Source organism: Pinus tabuliformis, chromosome J (genome assembly GCF_031772625.1).
Source record: "Pinus tabuliformis cultivar Carrire ecotype Pingquan chromosome J, CPIR1, whole genome shotgun sequence".
Taxonomy (NCBI): Eukaryota; Viridiplantae; Streptophyta; class Pinopsida; order Pinales; family Pinaceae; genus Pinus; species Pinus tabuliformis.
The window spans coordinates 486915705-486933289 of NC_142295.1; the positions used below are offsets into that span (position 1 = coordinate 486915705).

A 17585-nucleotide genomic window follows, 5' to 3' on the forward strand; every position below is an offset into this window, starting at 1 on the left:
TAAATCCCTGGAAATGATGTGGGGCCTTGTTCAAATACAAATCCTGAACTCATCCAAAGAGCCATGAAAGCATTGGAAGTTTTAGACCAGAGTAGAGAGGCCAAAGAAGAAATCAAAAGGCAACTAAAAAGGTCAGCTAAAGAAAGTGGCACTGGTTCTACTGCAGCATCAACCAATTCGGTAGCTGCCACATCATTTTTTGTTCCTCGAACCACACCTGGTTCACAGCCATCTATCAGTTCAATGCTAAAAAAAACTGAGAAAGAACAAGCTGACAAGTTGCTGGCAAAATTTCTCCTCTAGAGTGATATTCCTTTCAGCATTGTAAGGAATAATCCATTTTTCCAACCTGTTATTGATGCTATTGCAAGTGTTGGCCCAGGGTACAAAATCACTTCTTATCATGATTTCAGAGGCCGGATTCTTCAAAATGAAAAGTTTGACTGCACCCAAAGATTGGAGGATTTTAGGGCATCATGGGCACAAACATGATGCACTGTTATGTCAGATGGTTGGACTGACCAAAAGGGGAGAACCCTTATAAACTTCTTGGTTAGTTGTCCAAAGGGGACTATGTTTATCAAATCTGTTGATGCATCTGCACAAATCAAAGATGCAAAAACTTTATGTGATTTGCTAGATGTGTTTATTTTGAGGTGGGTGCAGAAAATGTTGTCCAAGTCATAATGGACAATGCTACAAATTATGTTGCTGCTAGCAGGATGCTTATGGACAAGCATCCTACTTTATTTTGGACACCTTGTGCTGCACACTGTATTGATTTGATGTTGGAGGACATAGGGAAAATTCCCTTTGTCAAAGATATTGTTGATTCATCCAAAAGCATTACAAAATTTATATATAACCATATATCTGTGCTTAGCTTGATGAGAAGATTCACCAACAACAAAGAGTTGGTGCACCCCGCCATTACACGGTTTGCCACTAGTTTCATATCTCTTCAATCCCTCTTGAATTCTATGTGGGATGTGAAGAGAATGTTTCTTTCAGAGGAGTGGCATGCTTTGCCAATGAGCTGCAAACCAGAGGGAGAGGCCGTATGCAGACTAGTTTCATACCAGGAAGACTTCTGAGTGAGAGTGCAAGAGGTGTGCGCCGTTATTGAACCTTTGGTAAAGGTTCTTTGGTTGGTTGATAGTGAGAAGCCCGCAATGGGCTATTTGTATGAGGCCATGGATTGGGCCAAAGAAGCCATTCGGGTCTACTATGATGATAAGGAAGATGATGGGTTTCAGAGACAACTCCTCCTACGGGGAGTGATTGATGAGCGATGGAACAACACACTCCATCGTCCCATTCATGCTGCTGGGCTTTTTTTGAACCCCGCATTTTCTTACGCATGTGGGTTTGTATTTGATGCTGAGATCATGGATGGATTCTTATCCTGTGTCCAGAAGATGGTGCGATCTCCAGAACAACGTATAGATATCTCTAAACAAATTGAGACATATAGGATGGCAGGTGGCACATTTGGCTTTGATATGGCTGTCATTGATAGGACGATTAAAATGCCAGGTATTTTATATTTTAGTTTGTAACTTTGTTTCAAATTTCATTGTCTCTTCAAATTCCATTTTTTCTTATGTTTATTTAAAATTTTATTTGTAATTTTGTTATAGATGCATGGTGGAAAATGTATGGTGGCAGGGTACCCCTTCTGCAAAAGCTTGCCATTCGCATCCTCAGCCAAACATGTAGCTCCTCAGGATGTGAGCGCAACTGGAGTGTATTTGAAAAAATACACGACAAGAAGCGCAACAGGGTAACACTTAAACATTTAAAATATTGCAAATTTCCAAATAAATTTTTGAATTCATTAAATAATATTTTTTTTATAATTATTAATTATTATTTCATGATCTTTGTACAGGTTGGAGTCCCAGTGACTTAATAACATGGTTTACGTCTACTACAATCTTCGATTGTGGGTGAGGCAACTTGAGAGGACACCTGATGTGGAGGCCATCTCATTGGATGGGATTGACACCATTGCTACATGGAGGGTTGAGGCCAAGAGGCCTCTCATGGAGTCTGCTAATGATTGGTTAGTGCAGGATGTAGTGGAGGGGGAGGAGGAGGAGGAGGAGGAGGAACAGGAGGAGGAGGTGACACCACCTGCCTGGGCTACCCCTGCCACCAGTAGAGGACATGGTCTACCTCCTATAGCTCCTACTTCTAGTTCTTCAGCTTCTAGAGCACATCAGACTCCACTGCCATCTCCACTAGCACGACCACCAGCATCTACATCTAGAGGGAAAGGGAACGCTGTGGCATTTTCTCGCAAGAGGGGTAGAGGAAATCAATAGGATTAGACTTTAGTTATTTTCTTCATTTTATTGTATATGACATTATGACATGATGAGATACATTATTATATTTTTTGTTGGTATTTTGAGGCTGATTTGGGACTCAGGAGTCAGGACTTACTATTCAGGACATGATTCAATGTTATGTGTGATTTTAGCACTAGAAATGATCTTAAACATCTTATATATTAGTTCTTTTATCATATTTATGTGTCAATGTATTTATTTTATGTTGTAGATGGTTTAGATATTAAAAAAATTGAAAAAAATGAAAAAAATGAATATTTTTTGTACCAAATGATTATTTCCCAATTATTTCCGATTATTTCCCGATAATTACGATTTTTTCCTCGCGCCGATATTATCCCAATAACGATTAATGCAACATTGAGTTAAACCCTTACTTTCAACAATTTCCATGACTTGCTCTAAAGAAGGCTTTTCACCAAATAATTTAACCATCATATCATTTTCATGTTCAAAATTATTTATACTAAAAGCTGATGTGGAAGGTCTAACATCTCGACTGTTTTCCTTAACTTCCATCCAATCTTCCATAGACAAAGAAAACTCTTTACCCACCACATTTATTTGATTACTTGCCCCAAACATTCCATTATCCAAAATCCTTCTAACCATGGGGCAAGTAGCCTCCTCATGAAGAGCATCACAAGCCCAACAATAAGGCAGAGCTTCATCGACCAAATTAGTAGATTCAAGTGGATTAGGTGGTCTCTGCTCACTAGATTGACCTTTCTTCTGCCAATTATTATTTCGATTATTATTATTATTTCTAGGCTGGAAATTCTGCGTTTGAGCTCTTTCCATTTGAACCAACCTAGTCTGCAAAGTAGTTATTTCCTTAGCATGGTTAGAGATTAATTTCGCTTGGTTAAGCTCCATGCTTTCAATTTTGTGCAGTAATTTTTGAAGGTCGTCATCAGATTCTTTAACCTCTTTTCCTTTAGGTTCTTTCAATTTTGTTGAAGCCCTATCAAAACCTGGGATTTCAGACTTCCCAGATGCCTTCTTATCTTTTTCAAGCTCTACCGCTAAAGCTTGACAATCCCTATAATTAGGAAGTTTAGCACGTCTTAACTCATAAGAGGGATCAGGGCTAAAGGCATCAATATAGAAGTCCCGAAGAGATTTATCAGGAGGTTTATAATCTTGAGGTAATTCCTTAATAATATCATTGAACCTCTTATTAAATTCTTCTGTGGTCTCATTTTCTCTCTTTTTAATGATACTGATAGCTTTTACAAGATGCCTTTCTTCTCTCTTATCTCCATACTTTTCCTTAAAGGCATTAATAATCGATTGCAAAGAATCAAATGAATCATGAGGCTTTTCCGTAAACCAATCTAAAGCATCCCCCTCCAAGGTAAGAACAAAAAGGCTCATTTTTACATCTTCATGATTATAATCAACAACCCTTGCATACTTACCCAACCAAGAACCAAAAGCTTTCAGATGAGCATTAATGCTAACTACATTATTGCCCTGAAAGGAAGGCAATTTATCCATCCCATGGTTTAGAAAATCATTGGGATAACCTTGAATGTTAACAAAGTTACAAGGGGCGAACACGTTCATGATATCGTGCTCAATTGGGTTAGGAAAAAGAAAATGGATATCAGAGAGAGCTTCTTGTCCGAGATTAACAAGAAGGGTACGAGAAGAGAGTTTGTGTAATCGTACTCTGAGATCCCTTTCAGGATCAGGAGCAGGATTAACCAAACTGCTTGGATGTCTTCTAGTACACACTCTTGTAGAAAATAGAGGAAGTGGAGTTGCCATTCAGACAAAAACTTAATTCGAAATAACCCAAAAGCAAGGAACCAAGGACAAGGAACTTATCCTGGCAAGAGACGAAAGGATGAGAAGAATGAAATGAGATGAATGAAACGACGTTGAAGAAACCAAGGACAACAAAAACTCTATCCCTGGCAATGGCGCCAAAAAATGTTGTCGCACAGAATGTCTAGGCACCAAGACAACGACTCAGATCGGGGGTTGTCACCCTGATCCCCAATCTTTCCATTTAAGTTGTCTCCCTATAGCAAGCTAAGGGGGGTAGACCCTATGGAAAAATGGAATGAAGAAAAACTAGTTGAGAACCAACCAGTTTGGGAGACATAGTGAAGCGACCAGGTACTTGATTAAGATTTAGCAAGACTTATAAGATTTGATTAGATTTTAAATGATTGATACCAATGCCTTATGGAGTCAACGATTTTGCTAGGGAAATTAAGACCAAGTAATTGATTAGCAACTGCTGCTTAGATGAATGACTATCTTATATGAAATGCAGATCCTAAAGCTAATGTGAGATGCAAGAATCTTGGCTAATTTTTGTTAAATGCCTATTTAAATGTGAATCCTTCGATCCTCTCTGTGTTGAGCCTGATTTCGTAGTAATTAGCAGAGAGAAGATAAGGCAAAGCACACTAAGGTGTGATTAACAATACCTCTCCTGAAAATCTAACATACCCAGTGCCTCCGACACTGCAGAGAGCTGTGGCTTTGACGACTGCAAGGTCACCGTTTTAAGTACTATTAAAAGCAGACTTCTCAAGCAAAGATGGATGGATACCTATCTTTTTATCAACCAAGCTTATGCGTCGAAGTTAATTTTATTTATGCAAAGCTAACTTATATGAGAATGCACTAGATGATGAGATGAAGTTAGACTCGAGGATTAGAAACACTTGTGTCGCAAAAGCCCTTAATCACCAAAATGAAATGTTCGCTTTATTGGATGAAGACTTAGAAATAAACTCCCGGAAATGTTACAATTAAACCACAAGCTTATTTCACATCTTCTTGATAAAATTATAGCTCAAAGAGAACAAAAACTTCTTTGCAATTTAATATCAATGTCAACAAATGTTCAAAAATACTTAGCTTAGGAAACAAAGATATGCAATCTGTTATAATTCCATGACAAAGCACTTCAACAATTACTTGAAAATATTCGCAATATATCTAACATGTAGCAAGCATCAAATAATTCAAGCAATGACGATCAATTTCGATAGATGCAAAATATTCAAGCAGTTAAATTTCTAGAGATCCAAATACTCTAGAAAACCATGAAATTTAAATGCTAATCAATTCCAATCCTAGAATTAAAATGATGTAAGCTTAGTGACCCAAATCTAGGAAAATTTACCACTTTCCTATACTCAACCCTTAGATAAAAAATTTAAGTATGTTTGACTATGGAAAAGTTAAAATGCTTAATACCACAAAAGTTTTTTTAGGATTTTACCCTTAACACAAAAGACACCAAGAAGGAACTTTAAATTAGCAACCTAATTATTCCTTAGGAGAATTTTTTCAATGTGCTAAGTTTTATGGAGCAAAACTAATGCGGTAAATGATTTATTAAGATCTTTCTTTTAAATGTGACCAAAACAAATCAAACTGATTTAATAATGTTTTTTAAATTTTTTAATGGGCTAGAGGCCACAAAAAAAATCCAAAATCTTTAAATGTGAAAATTAATTTTTGATTTAAACTTTTAGAAGGTCTCAAAGTCACAATAAAAAAAAGGAAATGAAGCCCCTTTTTGTTTTTTCAATTTTATTTTAGGGTTTTAGAGTTTTGGAGTTTTTTTTATAATTTTTTAGTTCTAGAATTTTTTTATTTTTATGATTTTTGAATATAAATAAAAAAAAGCACAAATAAAATCGAAAAGATGGAAACAATGTAAAATGAAATCAAATAAAAAAAAGAAAAAAAAGACTAAAGCCAAAATCGTTTTTTTTTTAATGAACTAAAGTTTATTAAAATGAAATCGAAATACCTTAACCCTACGAATACACAAACTAGAAAAAAAGAAAACGCAAATGAAATCGAAGTGTGCTAATTGCAGGTCCGACGGTGGGAGAGGAGCTCGACACGGACAAGGAGGTTCGATGGAAGAGGAAGGGAAGAGCAGCATGTAGGATCTGAGGAGATACAACTGTACGTTTGAGTGATGGCGTAAGGGAGGAGGAGACAACAGAAAATAACGAGCATGGCTGCGGAAGGCAGGAAGCAAGGTTCGATGGCGGGGATGGAATGACGGGGGAGAGGTTGCGAGGGGAGAGCATGTAGCGGATCAGGCAACAGAGGATTCAAAGAGCAGGGTGCAGGTTGAGGGACGGACGCAGGAGGTATGACAGCGGATGCGATGGAAATGCAACAGTGACATAGGTAAAGAGAACCACGGAGTAGATCGACTGAGAAGTGCGGAGTAGTGAGGGTTGCGGGTTAAAGAAGATAGCAGCGGATGAAGAAAAACACAATAGCAAAGACAACAAACATATAAAAAAAAATTGAAACTTTTCTGTAGTAGAGAAATTGAAAACCCAGGCAGCAGATAGGTAGCCAAAGAAACGAAGAGAAATTTCCAGATTAAGATGTTATATTTCTGTTTAAGATTTACCAGTGAAACCCTTAAATTATATTTTTTATTTTTTTATTTATTTTTATTTTTTTCAGATTTAAAAAATTTAAGAAACACTTGGACTGCAAAAATCTGGATAGTCTCCCTGCAAAAATAATTTTGAGGCCAGATCTTACCCTCCAGGACCTAGATCTAGCTTCAAATCAAACTTCACCTTTAGATCTGCAACCTGTACCTGAAAACAAAAACACCCAGAACTCGGCTTTACAAAAAATAAATAAAACCCAAGTCAGAAAACCCAAATTTTTTTACGGATCTATAATCTAATAATCTGATAATCTAAGGCTCTCAACAACCAGCTTTATCAATTTTGCACATAAAAAATTAAATTTCTTAAATTTCAAAGGTGGTGCTTATAGCAAAACCCTTCATGCATCACCAATAAAATTCTTATGATAAGTCCGGGATCAAATTAAGCCGGCTTCTTCCAAAAACACGGACCGAGAGTTGGTTGGTCCAACTGAAAACTTCCTCTAATGCTCGAGGATCTAAAAATCAAGACTTTCCTGGAAAACTCAATTCAACCATCAAAATAGAGCACAAAAACAATAATAAAATTCAGATAAATAGAGATACCTGCTATTATATTCAAAACTTAAATTATCATTTAAACTCCAGCGACTGAGCAAGATACCTATACTCAAATCACTCTTCAGAAGCTATTATCAATGGCCAAAAATAGTTCACGCATGAAAAACGACACATCTTACTGTATTTCCATGAAGAGTAACACTGACGAAGATTAACCCCAAAGTCTTTCTTTATTATTCATAAATTAGCACGACTCAAAGATCAGATGGATCAACTGACAAATGACTTCCTATCTATAAATAAATCTTCCAATGGCTAGTTCGAGTGATCCTTGTCAAAACAATTTCGACCGTTGATGAGGATTAAAATTTCTTTTAATCTCATCCGTCGAAATATTAAATTCTTGAGGAAATTCAAAATTTTCAATTAAATGCATTTTAATTAACTCAAAAATAAAAATTTTGAATTAATTTCCTCAAAAATTTGACATTGACTTAAACCTCAGGGACCAAAGGCTTAAAATTTAGCAAAATAATTAATTTACCTTCGTCCCGAGACCTTTTAAAATTTGAATTTTAAGGACTGATGAATTTTGCCTTTGGAGAATTAAATTTACCTAGGACCTAGAATTAATTAAATTTCTGGCATAGGATTTTAATTAATTTTGGCCAGAAAATTTAATTAATTAATCTATGAGGGGATAAATTATTTTTCAACCCCCAAGACACTTTACATCATAATTTTCATATTTTTTACATCTCAAAAGAGAAAACCCATCTGTAATACGCCCTCATAGACTACCCAGTTTTGTGACACAAATATAGTCCAATAGACCAAGGAATTTGTAATAAAATAACCTAACCAAATAGTTAGGATTATTCCCAAAACAATTTTACATATACTCGATCTATAACACTAGGACTCGCCTAACATCCCAGTAACAAAATACATTCCGGCTTTGGGGTAAGACTGAAGGAAAACTCTGCCGACCATCCGAGAATGGATCAGAGAGACAAAAAACCTCCTAGAATGTAGGTCGTCACCAAAAAAGTAGGTTTATTGAGGCAATTACATACATGACACGGTTTTGCTGAGATTTTTACATCACATACATGCAGAATGAGTTTACATTATAACATGAAGATCAGGCTGATGATGATCGCTGGACGACATGGACACATTGATCAGACACTATCCATTTTGCGAAAAGAGGGGGTGTATTGCTATGGGTCGTTGACACGTAGTGGTCAACAGAGACAAATTCCACAATTTTAGCCCTAGAACAACAAAAATACCATTCCAACGTATATGACAAAGTAAACAAGAATAAAATTAAAAAGCATGTACTTACATGTAACAGAATATATCCAACTATTCACAATTGACAAGAGAAGCTCCAAGAAAAGATAGACCAATATCCACACATCAAAATTCATCCATAAAGCTCCAATTCATCCTCTAGAAAGTGCGAAAATCTCAAGAGAGATAAGAGATCCAAGCCAAAGTGATGATAAGAAAATGAGCTCATCTCACTTGTATTTATACATAACTTAGGAGTTTGAATTAGCCTCCTTGGCCTACATAAGCCCCAAAAATAAAATAATGTTCTAATAATTCAAATTTTGGTGACAAGCCCACCAAAATAACTCATAAATGAAATAGTAAGCTTCTCAAGAGATCAAATAATAATTTATGCATGTCGTAGGGCCCTTTAAGAGGCCTAATGAGGTCCATGGGTGCCACAATGAAGAATTGGACCCTCAAAAGCAGTGGACAAGGGGTTGGCCCCTTGTAATAACCTGTGGTGCTCCAAATGGCATGTGTCCTCATGGGTCTCCAAGCAAATCGAAGATGCCTATGGATCACCTACAAGGGCTAGGATGATGGTGTAGGTGGTGCCACATCATCGTGCAAGTCCTGGATCATCTGCCAAGTGTATGGTGTAGATTTGGGGCTAGTTGGACATGATGGATAAAAATCATCCTCCGTGTCCAATAAATGAACCACGAGCAATCTTTGAATGGCTGTGGAGATCCATGGAGTGCAATCTGCAGCTATGGAGGCCCATGGCTCTCAACACTCACCCTACATGTGCCAATGTGGCTCTCTGGAGGATTAAGACCCCGTATAGGGAGACCAAACCCAAGATGGAAACCATCTGCAATCTTGTATATGATCCAATGCGTCCCCTAGCCTTCCAGTACTACAAGTCATTAGAGAAATCGAGTAAATGAGCTTACCTAATCATGGGCCATAGGTGGGGACTTCATAATGGCCTGCCCTTCCATAATGGGCTTCAGGATGTGCCATTGTCTCCTAAACTCCAAATGGGGTTAACCAATAATACTATTAGGTGGTTTCCACTTCTAAAGGGAATAATATAGTCAAGGTACATCCTTTAAAAGGTGGTGGCATGTGACAGATAAGTGAATGAAGTAGGGAATGAGATGGGGTAGCCCTGAGTCACATGCTGACGTACAAGGGTAGCTGATCTGAAAATGGGGCTCTCAGACTTCTTGTCTAACTTACAAGAACCTCTCCCACTTCCAAAGCTTTAAATTTTCCCAAGTCTTAATGATTAACCAATGCGTAATTAAGAAATACTTGAAAATATAAGTGTATGATTGTATTTGTTTTTTACTGTTGAGTGCTTATGTTCATTTGCTTATGCTGATGTGAAACACAAATAATAGTAAATAAAGCAGCAATTCAACAAACTCATAAGACAACAATATAATATGGAGTTCACCTTGATATCTTGGGCTACGTCTCCTTGAGCTCTAATCAACTCGATTAGACTCTCTAGGATTATGGCTTCAATTCTTTTACAAGTGCTACACTTAACTCCATTGGTTTACAGTTGAACCAACGAGCTTAGAATGCCATCTTACCCCTGGCTGTCCTTGTTCTGCAGACAGGTCTAGGCTTCTCTGGACTTGACTCTTTCAGTCAGCACTCTGAGCGTCTCGGGCTTCTGGCTTCTCTGACTCCCTCAGAATTCTGCATTTGTCTTTGGAACTCCTTCTCCTATCTTCGGCACACCTAAGACAACCAGCCACAGCTCGATCATTCGATCTCCTGCTGTGCTGCAACTTCACTACAGCCTCGTGGCTCTTTAGAAGTCTATTAGAGCTCTCTGGCTCTGCCTCCAACCTCTAGTGGCTCTGCCTATTACAGTGAGCTCAATTTGAGTCTCACACAACATATACAATCAGTAGGACTGTACTTGGATCCCCCAAGTCTCTCTAGAGTACTCTCTATGTCTTTGTCTTAACCCTGGCTCACTTGCTGCCTTTGCTGCTTCAGGTCAGCTCGGCTCTGGTTTCTCTACTTCTAGGTCTGCTTACTGCTTCCTGGGCTGCCCCCTTGCTTCTTCAGGTCAGTTTGTGGCTTTTAAGCCAATCTGCTTTTTTCACTGTTCGTTTTCGCTTCTCAGCTTTCTGGTTCCCTGCCTCCATCCATTCGAATCCCTTCTTTCGGCGGTTACAATAACTGCATAACGCCTTATAGGGAGGTGGCCACCTATTCCTTTAACGGATGAGCGTGTTAGGTTCACCGGAAAAATTCGATCGTTTGAAAAGGCCGTTATTTCCATTTACTCCAAGAATGCCCACGAAACATGAATCTCTGCCAACTCATCATCCATGTCGGACTTCAAAATCCCGCACAATCTGCTTTATAACTTTGTCAAATCCGGTCATCCATCAGGTCGCATCTCCGCCGTTGATCTAGACCCTCCAGATCCTACGGTCATCGCACATATCGGGTGGATAACTTGCTCGATGTTTACCTGTCCCATGTGAGCAGTTTTCTCTCTCTTCCGCCGGACGCGTGTCACTTGCTGTGTGGCATCGGGCGGGACTCAGTCTAAACTGCTTACCGCTCAAAGCCCTTTCGATATCCTGCCGGTTTCTGTGGAATCCCGCCTCGAATGGAACCGAAACATTTTCCACTGCATTTCATGATTTTTCGTGTCTGAGCACATGTGGCTCGTGATTAGCGACCACTAATTGCATATCAGATTCCTCCCTCGTTGACTCAAACCATCGTTGACTTTGTTAATTCGCGACAACGCGCGTTACCATGGTCCACTGCTCTGCGTGCTTGATCGATGGCCCTCATTGATTCGCACTGATCGCAGTTAGCAACTGTCATGAGGATTCCTCTGATAAGCTTGATCTGCACAAGATTTTTAATCTTTGGCATAAATTATAGAGAGTTCATGAAGACTTAGAGAGTTTTAGGATCCATTTTGGATCACACCTTCCCACTAAAAGCACTTTTGGTTCACCAAAAGACTGATATACTGATCTGAGCAGTAAATGAGAGTAACAGCACCCTCTTCTTTCAGCCTCCCTACACTTGCCTTTGCATAGTGCCTTTGAACCAAAATCTTTGACCACTTCCTTGCTTGGATGGGTTGGTCGTCTCGGGAAGAGCTGTTTTCCTCCTTGACTTATAGAACTTCTGCTGTGAAGTCTATAGAAGGTAGTTTGAACTTCTTTGCCTTGATCCTTGATCTAAGGTGGCTCAAACGAATGTGAAGTACATCTGCTCCACAAAACTTTCATCTGTACCTGTTTGAAAAGCTGCCAACAACTGTTAACAACAGCAAGCATACAGACAACAACTGGATGGACTAACTCCTGCTTCAACAAAGAAACAAATTTCACATCTTGTGAACCCTTCCATGTCTTATATCTGCATACAAATAATCGACTAGATAACCAGCCAATAAAACATGCCTTTACAACAAAATGACTTTTCAAGCCAAGAATGTAGGAAAAAGACTTTTAGGACTCTTTTCCAAAAGATGAAACACTTCATCATTATCTCCATTTTGGAGACCAAGTTAACTTCTCCCAAGCCAACATCACATGCATCTCATGCTCATGCATGCATTCCATCTTTCAACTTTCACTTAAGTACATTGTACTTTCGAAGTTGAAATGAACATACTGTTGCAACAATAAAGTGAGTTTCCTACTCAACTTCTTTCCATTTACCATTTGGTAAGATACTGCAACTTGCATTTATTCCACAAAGAAATGCAAACAGATGCATCAATAGACATGCAGTCTTAATTGGATAAGAATTCTAACCATTTCTTACCAATCCATTTCAAAGGTCCCTCCTTTGTTTGTACATTAGCATCAATGTGTCAATCATCCTGAAACACATCAATCATGGAATCTTTATTTCCATTCCTGCCATTTTCTTTTTCCACCTTCTCCTTTAGCTTTGGTGGAAGCAGTGTTGGATTCAAAGTCCAACACCTTTCAGCAAGATGCCCTTGCTTATGGCAATAAGTGCAACACATGTGCATCCTTTTGACAGCATGATTTGCCTTGTCCTGTGGACCTTTGGCTGCTTGCTTCTTTTCCTTCAAAACTTTCCTATATATGGCCATCCTCTTCCAACATCTAGAAACATAATGGTTATCCAAACCACAAAAGGAACATGCAATTCTTTTTCCATGCTTTACAAAATCAAAAGGAATGTGTTTAGAGCCAGATTTATACCTGCCTCTTTCACGTTTATTGCCATCATGAGGAGGTGAAGCAAATGAAGAAGTGGCTCCCTTTGGAACACCATCACTTTCTTCAAGGCTGTCAGAGTTTCCACAACTCTTTGGTTCAAGTGTGTGCTTTTGAACACCTGCATCTTGCAAATGATGTTTCGAGCTATTGCATTCCTCCTGAATACAATCCTCACACTTCTGAGGTAGAGAACCTGCAATAAAACTCATTTTTGGAATTGTTTCAATGGCCTTCATGGCAGCTTTGGAACTCTCTCCATAAGACTGTCCATAGCCAAGATCCAAATACTTAGGGCTTTCCTCAACCATTATTGGCTCAACAATACCTTGTGCATGTTTGCCCAATCCTTTTCCTTCATAAGCCCATCTTGGACATTAGCTTGGAACCTATGCCTCTAGTATGTTTTTCAAAAGAACCAATATAAGCATTCTTAGAAGAATTTGAAGACAAACAGGAATGGTTTACCTCTTCTTCAAGCTAATACTTGGCCAAGGCTTCTTTGGCAACAAAGAGTTGTGACTCCAACTCATGCATCCTTTTCAAGTTCATATTTGCAATATGAAGTTGCCTCTCCATTTCCTGCAATTTGCCAGAAAGCATCTGCTTCTCTTCCTCCACGAAATTCAACTGCTCTCTAAGTATGCTGCTCTTCCTTCCATCCTCATACATTTCTCTCACCATATCCATCATGGTGGACAAGTCTTGCTTCATGTCTCCATTAAAGGAACTTGGGGAGCAAGAAGAATTTGAGAACTCACTTGTAGAAGTTGTCATTTTCAAAGTGCACAAAAGAACTTCAAACAAGATTATTAAAGAGCTTATTCAATAACCTCTTGCAACAACCTTTTGTGCTTCAAGGATTGCCCTGAGGTCCTTTGGGATAGAAGAATGCCTTCAACCCTTCTTCCTTCTTGTCCTTCCTGGACTGAGCTATCAATAGCTTTCCCTTCACCTCTGCAAACTCAAACAATAGTCAGTCTGCAACCAAGCATACAATCAATGAGGCAATCAATCCTTGACTGTCCAAACACCTTTCAGACAAGCAATCTTTGCCCTGTCAATCAAGCATTCTGATACAACCTTCTTTGAAGGTGGGGTTAATCAATCTTAAGCTCTGATACCACCTGATCTGAAAATGGGGCTCTTAGGCTTCTTGTCTAACTTACAAGAACCTCTCCCACTTCCAAAGCTTTAAATTTTCCCAAGTCTTAATGATTAACCAATGCAGAATTAAGAAATGCTTGAAAATATAGGTGTATGCTTGTATTTGTTTTTGACTGCTGAGTGCTTATGTTCATTTGTTTATGCTGATGTGAAACACAAATAATAGTAAATAAAGCATCAATTCAACAAACCCATAAGACAACAATATAATATGGAGTTCACCCTGATATCTTGGGCTACGTCTCCTTGAGCTCTAATCAACTCGATTAGACTCTCTGGGATTATGGCTTCAATTCTTTTACAAGTGCTACACTTAACTCCATTGGTTTACAGTTGAACCAACGGGCTTAGAATGCCATCTTACCCCTGGTTGTCCTTGTTCTGCACACAGGTCTAGGCTTCTCTGGACTTGACTCCTTCAGTCAGTGCTTTGAGTTTTTCGGGCTTCTGGCTTCTCTGACTCCCTCATAATTTTGCATTTGTCTCTGGAACTCCTCCTGTCTTCGACACACCTAAGACAACCAGCCACAGCTCGATCATTCGATCTCCTGCTGTGCTGCAACTTCACAACAGCCTCGTGGCTCTGTAGAAGTCTATTAGAGCTCTCTGGTTCTGCCTCCAACCTCTAGAAGCTCTGCCTATTACAGTGAGCTCAATTTGAGTCTCACACAACAGATACAATCAGTAGGACTGTACTTGGATTCCCCAAGTCTCTCTGGAGTACACAGAGTCTCTGGAGTACTCTCTATGTCTTTTGTCTTAACTGGCTCACTTGCTGCCTTTGCTGCTTTAGGTAAGCTCGGCTTTGGTTTCTTTGCTTCCAAGTCTGCTTACTGCTTCCTGGGCTGCCTCCTTGCTTCTTTAGGTCAGTGTGTGGCTTTTAAGCCAATCTGCTTTTTTCACCGTTCGATTCCACTTCTCGGCTTTCTGTTTCCCTCCCTCTGTCTATTCGAATCCTTTCTTTCGGCAGTTACACTAACTGCATAACGCCTTATAGGGAGGTGGCCACCTATTCCTTTAATGGATGAGCGTGTCAGGTTCACCAGAAACACTCGATCGTTTGAAACGGCTGTTATTTCTGTTTACTCCAAGAATGCCCGCGAAACACGAATCTCTACCAACTCATCGTCCACGTCGGACTTCAGAATCCCACACAATCTGCTTTATAACTTCGTCAAATCTGGTCATCCATCGGGTTGCATCTCTGTCATTGATCTGGACCCTCCAGATCCTATGGTCATTGCACATATTGGGCGGATAACTTGCTTGACGTTTACCTGTCCGATGTGAGCGGTTTTCTCTCTCTTCCGCCGGACGCATGTCACTCGTTGTGTGGCATCGGGCGGGACTCGGTCTAAACTGCTTACCGCTCGAAGCCCTTCCGATATCCTGCCGGTTTCTGTGGAATCCCGCCTCGGACGGAACCGAAACACTTTCCGCTACATTTCATGATTTTTCGGGTCTGGGCGCATGTGGCTCTCCTTCTTCGAGGGGTTTGCCCTGCGATATGCAATTAGCGACTTGTCGCTAATCGCATATCAGATTCCTCCCCCGTTGACTCAAACCATCGTTGACTTTGCTAATTCACGATAGCGCGTGTTACCATGGTTCGCCGCTCTGCGTGCTTGATCGACAACCCTCGTTGATTCGTGTTGATCGCAGTTAGCAACTGTCATGAGGATTCCTCTGATAAGCTTGATCTTCACAAGATTTTTAATCTTTGGCATAAATTATAGAGAGTTCATGAAGACTTAGAGAGTTTCAGGATCCATTTTGGATCAGTAGCTAATAAGAGGGAAGCCCACACTTGGGTTTATAATGTGTAGGAGGGAGCAATCATGGTACATGAGGTGCCCTGGCCTTGATTTTTCCACCCTTCTTTATATGCCTTTTGCCTTTGTATGATTTTCTTTGATTAACTACTCGGGGCTCAAGGGGTTAGAGCGTCATTTATAAGATATAGCAGTGAATTCCCCCTTTTAAGGGGGGTGGTTCATCGCCCAACAGGGTTTGGGACAATCATGGGTTCCTATATGATGAAGAAGGATCATAAAACCTGTAAGAACCAGGGTGATGGCCATGATGATGGGGTAGGGCTCATGTATTGGTTCTTGCCCATGTGCTAAATTATTTGTCTCTACCATCTTTTGCATTTTGTGGTACATTTTCCTATTGAATGTATCCATATATGCTTTTATCTTTCTTTTCAGCTGCATCAACCTCCGAGTTTCATTCCAGGCCATAATCCAAGGCGTGGGCAAGGGGGAGGGGCAAGCTAACCCACTGTGGACCCAATGGAGGAATGTGGACTCAGGCGGGCAAAATGATGAATGGGGTAATAATGAATGGAAAGAGGGTAGTATAAGCGGATAAGGGAGAGGGACCATGCAACCAAAATCAGGCTTTCCTGTGAAATACCATCCCTAGAACCACATGGTCAGTAAAAGAGATCCCATAGGACTAGAATCCAAGGTTAATTCCTAAAAGGGATCTAGGGGACAAAAGCACAAACCTAGCCCATTCTTTCCGCCAAATCCCCCAATTAATCCATGCACAGAAGTGTCCATGATAAGCAAACTGCAATTCTCAATTTCGAAATGACAAGGCATACCTTTAGATTCGGGAGGCCCACCTTCAAACATATGATCATGGTAGATGGGCGAGGGATCACATGGTTGGTTCAGGTGGTGGATAAAATGGCACAATGAGCTAGCTAGTGGCTGCAAGGCGCTGTTGGTTGCCGACAGAGGACCATCTTAGAGAATTTTTTTCTCCTAGGGATATTACCCACAAAATGGTGGATAACATCTGGCTCCAATTGGGATGTGATCTCTCAAAGAAGTGGCGAAGCTACTTGAACGGGAAGTCATGAGAACTCCAACAATCTCTTGGTTACCATAGACCTGTCACCTGCACATATAATAGATTGAAAAACATAGGCAACATGCTTTCTTGGCGTCTCATGATCGCACATGCTAATATGTTAGGCCATAAAATCAACTAAAAATAAGATATGCATCTATCTACCATGAGAAAAATCATATGATGTTATTTCTAATGCAAAAATTAACATGCAATGCATGCTAACCTAACATGCATGTGATAATGCTAATGCTAAGTGTAATCATAAAACCATTGCAACCAACATATCATTGTATCAATATACATATACCTGCTAGTATGACTACTCATGTAGCAAATTCCAAAGCGAATGCAAATCCAAACACATGGAGGATGTTGTGGCGGGAGGTGGGAAAATATGATGCCCACACATGGATGATTATGTGAGAAGAGGTGAGAAAAGGATGTAATCTAGTCTGCAAGATCTTCTCTTGCAACCAAAATATAGAGATGTCAACAACCAAGCTCATAAACTTTTGATGGATGGAAACCTCTGGCATATCACTTCCACCATTGTCCTTATTATTTACGTCATGGCTTATGGCCTTCATTGGGTTATGATTACTGGGAAAGGGAGGCCGACAAGATGGAGAAACACAAGTAGGTTGCACATGATGATTACATTGGAGAGGGGAGGCTATGGAGTGATCAAAACCCTGAGGGTGC

General features: G+C 39.7%; 1 protein-coding gene across 7 annotated transcripts in view; it reads right to left on the bottom strand.

Annotated features, from left to right (window-relative positions):
- LOC149227915 (putative RNA-binding protein C660.15) overlaps positions 1-17585 on the bottom strand; it is a 215063-nt gene that overhangs the window by 21761 nt on the left and 175717 nt on the right. Inside the window, exon 11 of one of the 7 annotated variants that reach the window (XR_016247826.1) lies at positions 6900-6958. The exons of the other annotated variants lie outside the window; for them this stretch is intronic. The gene's annotated coding sequence lies outside the window, so the exon portion shown is untranslated. The remainder of the gene's footprint in view (positions 1-6899; positions 6959-17585) is intronic. 7 annotated transcript variants of the gene reach the window in all.